Source organism: Dermacentor silvarum, chromosome 2, assembly GCF_013339745.2.
Source record: "Dermacentor silvarum isolate Dsil-2018 chromosome 2, BIME_Dsil_1.4, whole genome shotgun sequence".
Taxonomy (NCBI): domain Eukaryota; kingdom Metazoa; phylum Arthropoda; class Arachnida; order Ixodida; family Ixodidae; genus Dermacentor; species Dermacentor silvarum.
Window position 1 is genome coordinate 14,850,804 of NC_051155.1, and position 13,479 is coordinate 14,864,282.

Here is a 13,479-nt window from a genome sequence, read left to right on the forward strand (position 1 = left end):
GCACAGCCCGCACTTTATGTGGGTCTGGGCGCTCACCAGATGAGTCAACAAGATCAACAAGATGGCCAAGGATAGTGATTTGGCGGTGACCGAAGTGACACTTAGACGAATTAACCTGGAGGCCAGCATTTCGAAATACAGAAAGAACTAATGAAAGGCGCTCGTGGTGTGTGGAAAACGTAGGAGCGAAAACGATGACGTTATCTACGTAACAAAGACAGATGAACCACTTGAGTCCACGCAGAAGTGCGTCCATCATACGTTCGAACGTGGCTGGGGTATTACACAAGGCGAGAGGCATGACTTTGAACTGGTATAGGCCATCCGGTGTTACAAACACTGTCTTCTCGCGGTCCATGTCGTCTACAGCAATCTGCCAGTAGCCGGACCGAAGATCGATGGAAGAAAAATATTTCGCACCGCGACGGCAGTCCAGCGCGTCATCGATGCGGGGGACAGGATAAACATCTTTTGTTATATTGTTCAAGTGCCGATAGTCCATGCAGGAGCACCAGGTGTTGTCCTTCTTTTTAACTAGGACTACAGGGGACGCCCACGGGCTTGAAGACGGATCAATTATTCCCCGAGAAAGCATCTTTTCGACTTCCGTTTGAATAACTTGTCGCTCATGGAAGGACACCCGATATGGTCTCCGGTGAATCGGATGGGCGTCGCCAGTGTCAATGATATGTTTCGCAATGGAAGTCTGACCTAAAGGGCGACCATCCAAGTCCAAAATGTCGCTGAATGACGCGAGCAAACGACGTAACTGGTCGGCGTGCTGAGGCGCGAGATCCGGAGAAATCATGTTGGAGACGTCGGGTAAGGTAGTCGGTGAAGAAGGCGATGAAGCACCTTGAGACGACGTTTCAGTCGTCAAGGCCGAGAGGTGGTAGTCTTCGCAAGATGACAGCGTGCCTAAAGCTGTGTCTTGCTGTAGAACGTGGTTGTATGGTCCGAAGTTTAGAATAGGCAGGCACGTAGAATTGTTCGTAACATTGACGACAGTGTGAGGAAGCGCAATGTTATGGGCTAGGGGGACGTCCGAAATAGGAGAGACGATGTAATCGCCGTCAGGCACAGGTGGAGAGGGCGAAAGAACAACGCACGTCATAGCTTGGGGGGCAAGACGAATGTGCTCGGTTGAACACAACCTGGTGGAAACTTCCTCGGGAGGGTCAGAAGAGCAGGGCAAATCGAGCTGAACAAGTCCCGCGGAGCAATCAATCAACGCCGAATGCGCTGATAGAAAATCGAGACCCAAAATAACGTCGTGGGGACATTCTTCCAGAATATTGAAAAGGACAGAGGTCTGACGGCCGGCGACACTGACACGAGCAGCGCACATTCCTATGACGGCCAGCGTTCTGCCGTCGGCGACCAGCACAACACAGGACGCAGCAGGTGTGATGACTTTAGTCAGGCGTCGACGAAGATGGTCACTCATGACAGAGATGTGCGCGCATCAATTGAAGCCGTTACAAGGACACCATACACATACACATGAAGTAAACTTCTATCCGTCGGCAGGGTCAGCCGAGGAATTTCAGTCCGGGTCGATGTAGTAGCGTCACCCCTCGGAGCTGCACCCGTCAGTTTTCCGACGAGCGCCGGTACATGGGCGACGGAGAACGGCAAAGAGTAGCTGGGCGAGGCAGGGGTCGTCGAGGAGAAGGCGAACGACTCTGCCGTGTAGGTGGCGAGGTCTCAGCACGGTGGTAAGGCTCTGCGGGTTCTTCCGGCGGCGGGCGACTACCTGGTGAGCGATGGTCTGATTGGAATGAAGATCGAAATGAGCGTGTCCAGGTGTTGCGGCAGTGACGAGAAATATGGCCAACACGTTGGCAGTTAAAGCAAATAGGCCTGTCATCTGGTGTTCGCCATTCCATTGAGTTACGATAGGGCCATGAGAGGTGCTGGTTCCGCGGAGCCGGGACAGTAGTAGTAAAGGCGTCGGATCCGTTGATGGGGCAAAGCGGAGGGAACACCAAGGTTCGCCAGTTCTTCGCGAACGACAGACTGGATTAGGGAAACCATCGGTCGAAAATCGTTCGGGGCACACGTCTGGGAGTTAACCCGCGATGCGGCCTCTATCTCTCGGCGAACGATGCGCACAATGCTTTCAGACGTGGTCGGCTGAGGCGCGGAATGGTCTTCGCACGATGATGTAGCGGCTGTATTTGGAAGACGGTATACTGATGGACAATTCGACTGACTTTACCTTCTTCGAAACGTCTACATTCACTTATGATGTCGTCGATGCTGGTGCAGTTCTTGTACACGAGTAGGTTAAAGGCATCGTCAGCTATGCCCTTCAGCACATGGTTCACCTTTTCATCTTCCGGCATTCGCTCGTCCACCTTGCGGCAAAGGGCAAGAACGTCGTGAATATACGTCACGTATGACTCAGTTGACGGCTGGGCGCGAGTTCCGAGTTCCCTCTTCGCGACTCGTTGTCGCCCAACTGTCCTCCCGAAAAGGTCGCAGAGCTTTTTCTTACATTGCTTCCAACTCGTTAGCTCCTCTTCGTGTGTCGGAAACCAGACCCTTGCCGTGCCGTTCAAGTAGTAGATCAGATTGGCTAACATAACGGTCTGGTCCCACCTGTTACTTTCGCTGACACGCTCGTACAGCCGGAGCCAATCTTCGACGTCCAGGTTGTCGGTCCCCGTAAACGTGCCAGGGTCGCGGGGCTGAGCCAAGATGACGGTTGGCATGGTGGGCGCCGTTGTGGTCGCCGTTGTAGCCGCTTCGTCAGTCGGCATGGTGGTAACGGCCAGGCTACGTCCGCTTCGGACCTCCGTCTCGCATGAGATGTACCCCGCACCTCCACCAAAATGTGACAGAAGGATGAAAGTAACAGTGAAATCTATTTACAGCTGATATTACAAGAGACAGGCAGCGCAGGCAAGTCCCTAACGTTGTTGTCTTCCGACACCAGCACGTGCCCTTCTTCTTCCACCTTGTTCCCAGCGTTGTAACAATATTATCGCAAATGGACACATTTCATCGTTCTTTGCATAAAATATGAGATGGTGCATCTACTACACGTGCGAAGCAGTACTGATAAGTACGATCGGAAGATTCTGGTGCCAAATTGCATGATGCGAGACCAGCGACGGGACGGGCGCTGGAGCGGCCGTCCTTTCGTTTGTTTTCCTTCCCGATAACTTTGTGCTCGTTGGGAAGCTATCCAAGGAGCAAACTAAATTACTTAATTGCATAATTAGGCAACATTACTCGTGTTTTAAGCATTCTATACGTCGCAGGCCTACGTGAACTTCGGTTTTGTATACACTGACTGTTTTACCTTCGTAGCTAACTCGTAGATATTTGACGCATTGCAGAAAACGCGAGCGGCTCTTCCTCGAATATTCTAGGCTTGCTACAGCGAAGAACGGCGCGATGGTTGTCGCAGTGGGCCCTGTGAAATCCACAAACAAAACCGTCTTTCGCTTAGATACGCTATAAATTACATGTACTCGGAAAGTGATACATTCAACGGTGCGCCACCCGTTCTAAATGTAAAGCGAACCCGATGCTCGTTTGTCACACATGATTTTATAGGCTGATTAGGTATCAAGTGCTGCCAGTCATCGTTTATAAGTGTGGATGTAATCGCTTTCTAACGTGGCTACTCATTTACACGCGCTCGAAATGATTGATAGAGATCGACTTCTGCGAAAATAAACGGTCCCTGACACCGGTGCAAGAGAAGGGGTGCTAAAAGGTTTTTCTAAAACGGCTTTCTCACAACATTATGTTATATTTGACAACACAATGTTGTGAGAAAGCCACTTCAACAAAGATCTGTCGACGTTTATATGTCGAATATTGAAGTATACTTTTTCTGGTGTGTTGTTTTATTACTGCTTAAAACAACGCGAAAGTGACCTGGATAACTGTTTTAGCACCCCTTTTCTTGTACCGGTGTCAGGGACCGTTTATTTTCGTAGAAGTCGATCTGTATCAATCATTTCGCGCGCGTGTAAATGAGTAGCCACGTTAGAAAGCGATTACATCCACACTTATAAACGATGTCTGACAGCCGCCCGCATTCCGACGCTCTTCGAGCCACATTTTACTCCGTTCTGTATATTTCTGAGCATCTCCTCGCTTCATTTGCGCAAGGCAAACCGCACTCTTCAAACAAACAACTGAAGGCGTTTCTAGATCCCATTATGGCATTTAGGCAGTTTGATAATACCGCTAATCTTCTTAGCTTTGCGATATCATCAAATTCGCCTAGTGGGAGCGAATTTGTCGCACCTCAATCGGCGCAGACAGATAGCACGACGCTTGCTGCCGCTCTCTCCGCTTAATTGATATCGCGAAAAGCGCTTTCCCGGACTCTCGGCGACCGCTACCCCCGAAAGCGAAGCACCCGGATATTTCCTGTCGTTTTCTTTTAAGTCTACGAAAGTTTCATATACCCTAAATTACACAAAATGCAAAATCCGACCTCCTCGATAGATCATACCCGCGGTGTGTGCGAGCCATGCCTTTCTCTGCTTGCCCGATGCGGTGCGGCTCCGACCATCTATGGCAAAAAGTGATCCCCTGACTTCAACTGGCCAATCGGCAGCGTGGCGGCGAAGAGAAAAGGGCTGCGGTATTTTCCAGGTTCCAATTACTTTAGTCTAAGTAGAGCTGCAGCGACATTCTCGTCGTCACGAGCAAACTTTCATCATTGAGCTACAAGGCGCAGCAACAATGCTGCCGGTAATAATTCCAAACACCAAGTAAAACGGCAAGCTTTCGCATTCCGACTTACTTGATTCTGCGGACCGTGGCTATCCATGCCTGCCTGCGTTCCTTTTCATACGATTTACCCGGGAAACTGTAGGACTTGACAGGCAGATGCAGGCCCCGGATATTTGTCACTGCTGATAGTTGAGCACGCAACAGCACCTGGTACCTTGGCTGCCCGATGGCCATACCATCGGGAAACAACGGTGACGCGAGGAGAAATCTTGCAAAGTTCGCCAGCACCTAGAGCGCCTCGCGTTGCCGGCGGGCTAATACATGGGGACGCCGTTATCCGCTAGGGGAAGGAGTGGCGCTGACGTCTATCAGCAAACTTGAAGTTGGGAGCCCTATCACCGTAAAAAGACGCTTAGTCACGGGCACTGTCTGCTTTGCAAGTAACGGGCCAGCGCGGTCGCGCTTGGTGGTGCTGTAGCAGGTGCCAGGAAATGGAAGCTGTCATAGGGAGGTGTGCAGTAATTTGCTGTCAGAATATAGCCTCAACTAAAGACGCGCGATGTGCAATCACGTATTCGGTTGACCGCACTTGCTTTCCTTTTAATCTACGCAAAGCACTGCTTGCTCCTCGCGCTCGTACGACGCTGTAAGGTATGTGAGCGACCATTTCGGCTACACATTTATCCTGGCGTAAGGCTGAGAAAATGCATAGGAAGAGATCATACGGTGAACTCTGGACCCTGACCCTGGTTACAGGGGCGTAGCCAGGGGGGCCCCGATATGATTTCTTGCAGTCATGCACCGCCGCCCAAAACAACCACCGGCGCCCGGAATCATTCTGGATTTTGTCTGTAATGTCTATTTCATGCTCGAAAAGGCATTTCGGCGCGACCATTGCGAACTCGGGCTCGATTTCGTGCCAGCGCCCATGCACCTGAAAAATGTCCTGAATTCAAAATTTCTTGTTGGGATAGTTCTTGACTCGGAGACTTCAAGCAGATAATGGGAAGACCATGAAATGTTCTTCGTACGTAGCGCTCTTCATCAACGAGACAGTAGCTCCGGTTTCCACAAGAAGCTTGATTGAAGTATTCCCGATGAGAAATTCGGCGAAAATTGTTGCCGGAGGGACATTTGGTGCTCGTATTATCAGCACTGAAGAAACTGTATTTGCCGAATCTGTTTTAGCAGAAGAAGAAACAAGCTGAGCTCTGGCTGGAGACGCGCGATGCGTTCGGTTCCGTGAGCGGCAAACTTTTGCATAATGTCCCACTTGTTTGCACGTGCTGCAGGTAACGTACGTAGCCGGACAGCCTGGATCGGACGCTATGCGCTGCGTTGATCCACACCGGTAGCAATAGACAGTGGCGTCTTGACTCGGCTTGAAAAATTCTTGCCGAGCGCCATGTTCGTCGGCTTCCCCAGATCGCGACTTTCCGCCATGTCGTCGCGCGCCATCTTGGACTCGTCTGGTCGAATCGCTTGGCGCGGACCGCCAGCTTGAGTACCGGGGCGAGGAAAGCGATGGTGGGTGACGCCACCTTGCCGCTGAGAAGTGCTGTACTGTAGATCCGGTAAAAACTTTAAGTACCTTGTGAACTCGTTCAACGCTTCGCCCAATTTCTTCCGCTTTCTTGAGCGTCAACGATGGTCCAGCGTAGAGAAGTATCTCACGTATTCTCGTTGACGCGACTCCTTGCAGCGACTCGGCGTGCCAAGCGCCGAACAAGCAGGCTGGAGTCAAGCGATGAAGTGAAGTCACGAAATCTTGAAAAGATTCTCCTGGCTGCTGTCGTCGGTCTCTGAAGATAATGCAATGGACGAGGTTGTTTGTCTGTCAGAGGGACAAAAATCAGGCAAACAAAGAAACGCGATCCCCGAGCCCCGGGAGACGGGAGGTAATTCCAGAAACTAGAATGGAAGAGGATAATACTCCACCTCCACCCAAGAGAAAGGTGACCAGGGACACAGCTATGGTTCAAACCCAGAACTTCAACCAGGCAATTTCCGATCAGCAGAAGGCGGCTAAGGAACAAGCAGAAGCTACTAGCAATCTTTCGCTGGCAATCTCGGTGATCTTGAGCAGGCTAGATAAAATGGAGGCCAATAGGGCTGAAATTAATACTAGGATAACAGAACTTATCCCGAGAAGAACCCCATCGCCTCCAATCAACAACACTCCTGCGATCAGCTCGGCAGTGAATCTACAAAATTTACAAACAGTTGGGAATTCCAGCCCTTCTAACATTGTTTTAAGAGCACCCTCCTTCCTTCCGCCACCCTCCGCTGTAACCCCACCGTAAGATGGGAAAGCGTGAGAAAAGGGACCTTATCATATGGCAGTGGAATTGCAGGAGCTACGAATCCAAAAAGGCCGTACTGCAACAATACCTTAGAAACAAGACTAAACCGGACGTTATGATTCTTCAGGAAACACATGGACTGGCGAAAAAGCCGGCATATCAAGCTATCGGGCCCCCGAATGGGAATAACAGAACATTAACTACACTAGTGAGGAAAGGGCTAGTGGTGATTCGACATGAAACCCAAATCTCAGACATTGAACACGTGCTAATAGAGCTCCTCCCCAGATGGAGGAAATCCTCAAGTATATTTATTCTAAATTTATATAGTAATCCAACCCAAAAAAGACAGCGCTTCATAACTCTCTTTAGAAAGGCTGTGGTGATGGCAGGGACTAGTCCTCTGATCATAGGGGGAGATTTCAATGCCCCGCACGGTGCCTGGGGGTATGGTTATACGAGAGTAAAAGGCAAAATGCTATGGCAAGACATTCAAGATACAGAGTTAACGCTCGTAAATTAGCCCGCCTCCCCTACACGTATAGGGACCGGGCTCAACAGAGATACCACACCGGATCTAACAATCGTTAACAAGGTGGTAACCGTCAAATGGAGAAACACCTTCGAAGACCTTGGGAGTGATCATAGAATTATAGAAATCAAGATCGAAGAAACCGTAGATGTCGGAAATAATAAAGCCGTTAAATGGATCGACTGGGATAAGTTTCGCAAAATAAGAGACGACAGGAAGCAAGAGCCGATCGAAAACATAAACAGTGGGCTAGAGACGTCAGCAAAGACGTAGGCGTAGCCACTCACACTATCACGCCGGACCAACCGGTAGAGAAGATTGATAGTCGTCTCGCACATATGTGGGAGGCGAAACAGTCTTTACAACATAGATGGCGTCAACAAAAGTACAATAGGAGTCTACGTAAGCGAATAGCTGAGTTAAACAAAAAGATTGAAGAGCATAGCAAACAGTTATGCAAACAGCAATGGGATGAGTTCTGCAATGCTATGGATGGTCAGATTTTTGCTGGCCAGACGTGGCGTATACTCAAATACCTGCTAGATCCAGATAATCAAAAAATATCTCAAAAACATAACTTGCGAAAACTTATGCACGAACACAAAGGGAAGGAAGATGAACTCATCGCCGAGGCAAGCGCTATATACCTTCCCTCCAATCCAATAGTCGAGCATGGGCGATTTAAAGGAAAGCCTAATGTGTCCTTGGATGAGGACTTCACTACACAAGAGATTAGAGCAGTGCTGCAAAAACTCAATACGAAATCTGCCCCGGGACCAGACAGGATTAATAACAAGATGCTAAAAAACCTGGATGATCAGGCAATAGAGAATATCACGAAATACATAAACGAATGCTGGACTATACAACAACAGTGGAAGGAAGCCCAGGTCATACTTATTCCCAAACCTGGCAAACCAATTAATATTTTAAATCTGCGGCCCATATCTCTCACCTCTTGCGCAGGAAAGCTTATGGAGCACGCATTCCTTATCAGAGTAAAGAATTACCTGGAAGAAAACGAAATATATCCAAATACCATGTTGGGCTTTCGGGCTGGTGTCTCTACTCAGGACGTTATGCTGCAAATCAAGCATCAAATACTAGACAGTAAAACGAGGTCCACCAGAGCTATATTAGGGTTGGATCTCAAGAAAGCATTCGACAAAGCAGCACATTAGGCCATACTCAGTCAGGTCAGCCACCTAAACCTCGGAGAAAGGGCGTACAATTACATCCGAGACTTCCTAACGAATAGGAAGGCTACCCTCACGATGGGGGAACTCAAGTCAGAGGTGAGGGACATGGGCAGTTTGGGTACGCCTCAGGGCTCCGTGATATCGCCCATGCTCTTTAACCTCATTATGATAGGATTGCCGGAAAAGCTCGAAGACATCGAAGGCATCAATCACTCCTTGTCCGCGGATGACATTACCATATGGATCTCGCAAGGCAGTGATGGAGAGATAGAACAGAAATTACAGGAAGTGGTATGTAAAGTAGAGGAGTACCTTACAGGCACGGGGCTTGAATGCTCCCCAGAGAAATCAGAGCTTCTCCTTTACAGACCCACCCTCAAGGGCAGGCCGCCCAAGAGGTACATCAAAGAGAGAGAGTACGAAGAGATACACATTCGTACAAAGAATGGCGGGGCCATCCCCATCGTTGAACAAATTAGGGTCCTGGGACTCAATATTGAGTCTAAAGGAACTAACGGCGAAACCTTTAGAAAGCTCGGGACCAAGGTCACTAACGCTATTAGGCTGATTAGGAGAATCACGAACAAGTATCAGGGAATGAAAGAGGCTAGCATTGTTAGGCTCATTCAATCTTTTGCGATAAGCCACATCATTTACGTAGCTGCGTACCTTAACTGGTACACGGCAGAAAAGAACAAAATCAATACACTCATAAGGAAAGCTTTTAAGCAGGCCCTAGGCTTGCCCGACAGCACCAGTACAGAGAGATTAATGCAGCTGGGCATGCATAACACCTTAGAAGAATTGATCGAAGCTCAGCAGATAGCTCAGCTGGAAAGACTCGCCAGCAGCCGGACTGGCAGAAGTATACTCGACAAATTACGAATAAATTACCATAACCAGCAAGGACCGAAGGTTGCGTTGACCAGAGAGATCAGGAGCAGGATTAAAATCCCCAATTTACCCAAAAATATGCACCCGGAATTCAATCAGGGCAGGAGAACGAGCAGAGCTAAAACTCTACTTAAAGTCTATGGCAATGATGAGGAAGCGCTGTTCGTGGACGCCGCGGAATATTCAAATCACCTAGCATTTACAGCAGTAGCAATTAATACAAAGCAAGAAAGCGTACGCACGTGTTCAATCAAAACCACTGTCTCTGAGGTTGCGGAGGAGGTTGCCATCGTTCTGGCTATCGCTTCTCCCAAATATAGATACATTATTAGCGACTCTCAATCGGCTATACGAAATTATGCCAGAGGACGGATATCAGCTGAAGCTGCAAAAATTCTAAACAGTGAAACCAAACTTATATCATCTGAGGAATGTTACGACAAGGAAATCATCTGGTTTCCAGCCCATACAGACTGCGAATCCACTGCCAACCCAAACCTTTACGAGTCTGCCCATCGTGTTGCGCGAGGACTCACTAACCGCGCCCGACTAAGGGGGGCTCTGGCCGAGGAGGAGATGGAACGGATGGATAGGGCTAGACTTTTCTCATTCAATGCCATTACCCAATTCTACAGAAAGTCGAGGTGTATATATCCACCTCCTAACCAAAAATTAAACAGGTCTCAGGCGGTTGACTGGAGGCGACTTCAAACCAGAACTTACACGAACCCGGTACATCTTAACCGCATGTTTCCAGATTTATACCCTCAGGCCAAATGTAAGTTATGTAATGACAGAGTAGCCACCCTAGAACACATACTCTGGGATTGTGAAATAGTTCAGAGGAGAATTGCAGTCCCCCCGGATGAACTAAGGGCGCGGTGGAGAACCGCACTGACTAGCTCTGATCTTCAGGACCAACTTTGGGCCATCCAGCAAGCCCGGGAAGCTACCGAGAGACAGGGTCTCTCTGCTGCGGCCTAGACCCAGGCCATCAATTTGCCGGATATTTATTACAGTTGACTCACACACACACATCTTCCCGAGGGGAACCATGGGCTGATGTGGAGCATCGCGGTGGTTATAACGGCGTTAATCACGTTGTTATTCCGGTGTTATTAACGTTGTTAACTTGGTGTTATTACGTTTTTATTACGTGTTAACTTGCGTTGGTCACCATCACATCGCGTGAACGCCGTGCTGCTGCTCGACGTTCTCGAACCGACGCTCCTTCACGTTGCCGAAGCTCAGGATCCGCTGCTCGACGTTCACGAACCAACGCGGCTTCACGTTCTCGAAGGTCGGGTTCCGCCGCTCGCTTCGTATGTTTACGTTGAACTTCACGGTCCCGAACCTCAGGTTCTGTGGCTCGACGTTCACGAACCAACGCTGCTTCCCGTTCTCGAAGCTCAGGATCCACTGCTCGACGTTGACGTTTCGAAGCGGCTTCGCGTTCTCGAAGTGTGGAATCCGCTGCTCGACGCTGACGTTTCGAAGCGGCTTCGCGTTGGCGAACTGAATCTGGATCCGCTGCGCGTCGCTGACGTTTACGTTCTGCGTCGCGAGCTCTTCGCTGCGCAGCCTTGTCTTCAGAGGTGCTCGTGGTTCTGTTAATGAACTGGCTGCTGCTGTTTGAAGATGTGCCAGACAGTTCATTGACAGATTCGTTGGCGTCCATTCAGCGCATCGGACGGCGCAGCATGACTAAACCGAAGCAGCAACTGAGGCAGCGGCGCATGCACCGGGTTTATATAAGCACCTGGTGCGGAGAGGAGGAGGAGAGAGAGAGGCGCGCATGCGCGCGCCATCGCACAGGTGGCGGATGAAGACACGGAGGGAGAAGCGCGTTATCGAACAGATGGCGTGGAGAGGGGGAGAGAGGCGTTATCGCACAGCTGGCGTGGAGAGAATGAGGAGAGGTGCGGACGGACGCCGACGCCGACGCCAACGACGACGCGGAACAGGCCGCCGCTATAAGATTCTCCGCATCTAAAATGCGGGTGTCGGTTTTAGATGCGAAGTATCTTATGGCCGGGGCTATGTCACTCCCTCAGTCCATCCATCCGCCGTGCGGCGTCCACACCCCTACTGCGCATGCGCATCCTCCTCCCTCTCCTCTCCTCTCCTTGTCTCATCTCCTCGCCTCTCGGCATTCCTCCTCTCCTCTCCGACGCTCCTCTCCTCTCCGGATTACGCAACAAATGGCGAGAAATTGCAGCAGCACCAACGAGGCAACACGCATGCAGAGCTGCTGCCGACGCCGCCCACGTTTCTCCGTGTCCCCGCGTTCGCGCCGAACGCTCGCGGTGTCCGTGAATGCAGCAGGCGCCTCTGGCGTCGGCTCGGCAGGTTTCTACCAGCCACAGCTTGGCCGTGACGTCACCAGGGAGATAAAACTTGGAGCCGCCACGACGGCGGCAGAACGCTCGTTGACTCTGTGGCGAGTACATATACCTTGACATGGGACGGGAAACCATCTCCCGCTCAAGCTAACCATCTCCCCGCTGCTTCGCATCCACACATGGTTCCCTTTAGCGGGAGATGGAGTGATTTTTTTTCCTCTCCCGCGAGAACCCTAGATTTTACTGGTCTACGTGGTCGCTGGTCGCCACAGTTGGGTGACCCGGATGTGATACTACCATACGCTCCTGAGGTAGAGACGACCATGGACCAGACCAACGCTACGAGAGCTCAAGGCCAGAACCCTTCCGACGAACGCGGTGAGCCCTCCTGCTCAGCCATCGCCGTCCGCCTCCCACAGTACTGGGACCAGCATCCTTCGGAGTGGTTTATTCAGGCCGAATCGCAATTTCAAATCGCTGGTATCCGCACTCAAGCCTCAAAGTTTCATTACGCCGTTGCAGCGCTCTCGCCCGCCGCTATCGACGAAGTAGCAGATTTGTTGAACGCCCCATTGTCTACCGCCACCTATGACGATCTCAAGACAGCCCTGCTACAGCGCACAGCAGCTTCACAGCGTTCTCGCATCCAGCAGCTCATGTCCGCTGAAGAACTCGGCGACCGACGCCCTAGTCAACTTCGCCGAATAAGGCAGCTGCTCGGATGGAAACAACGCGAGATCCATCGACGCCGCGTTGTTGCGCGAATTGTTTTTGCAACGACTCCCTGCTAACGTGCAGATGGTCCTGGCGACAGCCTCTACCATGGATCTTACCGGACTTGCCGCTTTGGCCGACAAAGTCATGGAAGTAGTCACCCCAACCATAGCCTCCTAAATTTTTTAATATAGGAGGCTATGCCCCAACCATCGCAGCCACGACATCGTCTCCGGGTGACAATACAACCGCCCTGCGAACCCTTCCCTGCTCTTCAGCAGCGCAATCTACTCCTTGTGTGAGCGCGTGGAACGCATCAGCTGTGGAGCTGAACATCGCCGCACGTCATCTCATCGCCCATGCAGCCGTAGATCCAGCAAATCAAGACGCACGGGCACCCGTGATGAAACATCAACTACAACGTCTGGCGCTTGCTACTACCACCGCCGTTTTGGAAACGACGCTCATCACTGTCGGCATCCCTGCGCTTGGCAGGTAAACAGGCCGGCCGACCTCTAACGGCGACGAGTGGTCCGGCCCAACACACAAGTTGCCTTTTCTACGTGACGGACTGAGTTACGGGACAACGGTTCCTAATCGATACAGGAGCTGACGTCAGCATTCTCCCCGCTCACCACTCCGGCCGAAAAGCGACACCTGTGTCGTTTTTGCAAGCCGTCAACGGGACCAGGATTCCAGTTTTCTCGTCACGCTCCGTCATGCTAAACCTTGGCCTTCGACGAGCGTTCCGCTGGATTTTCCTGGTTGCAGACGTCCGTCGTGCAGTCATT

The 13,479-nt window shown here is 50.8% G+C and overlaps 1 pseudogene; it reads left to right on the forward strand.

Moving 5' to 3' along the window:
* LOC119439911 (uncharacterized) overlaps positions 1-12,868 on the forward strand; it is a 55,633-nt pseudogene extending 42,765 nt beyond the window's left edge.
* The last annotated feature ends 611 nt before the right edge of the window (positions 12,869-13,479 follow it).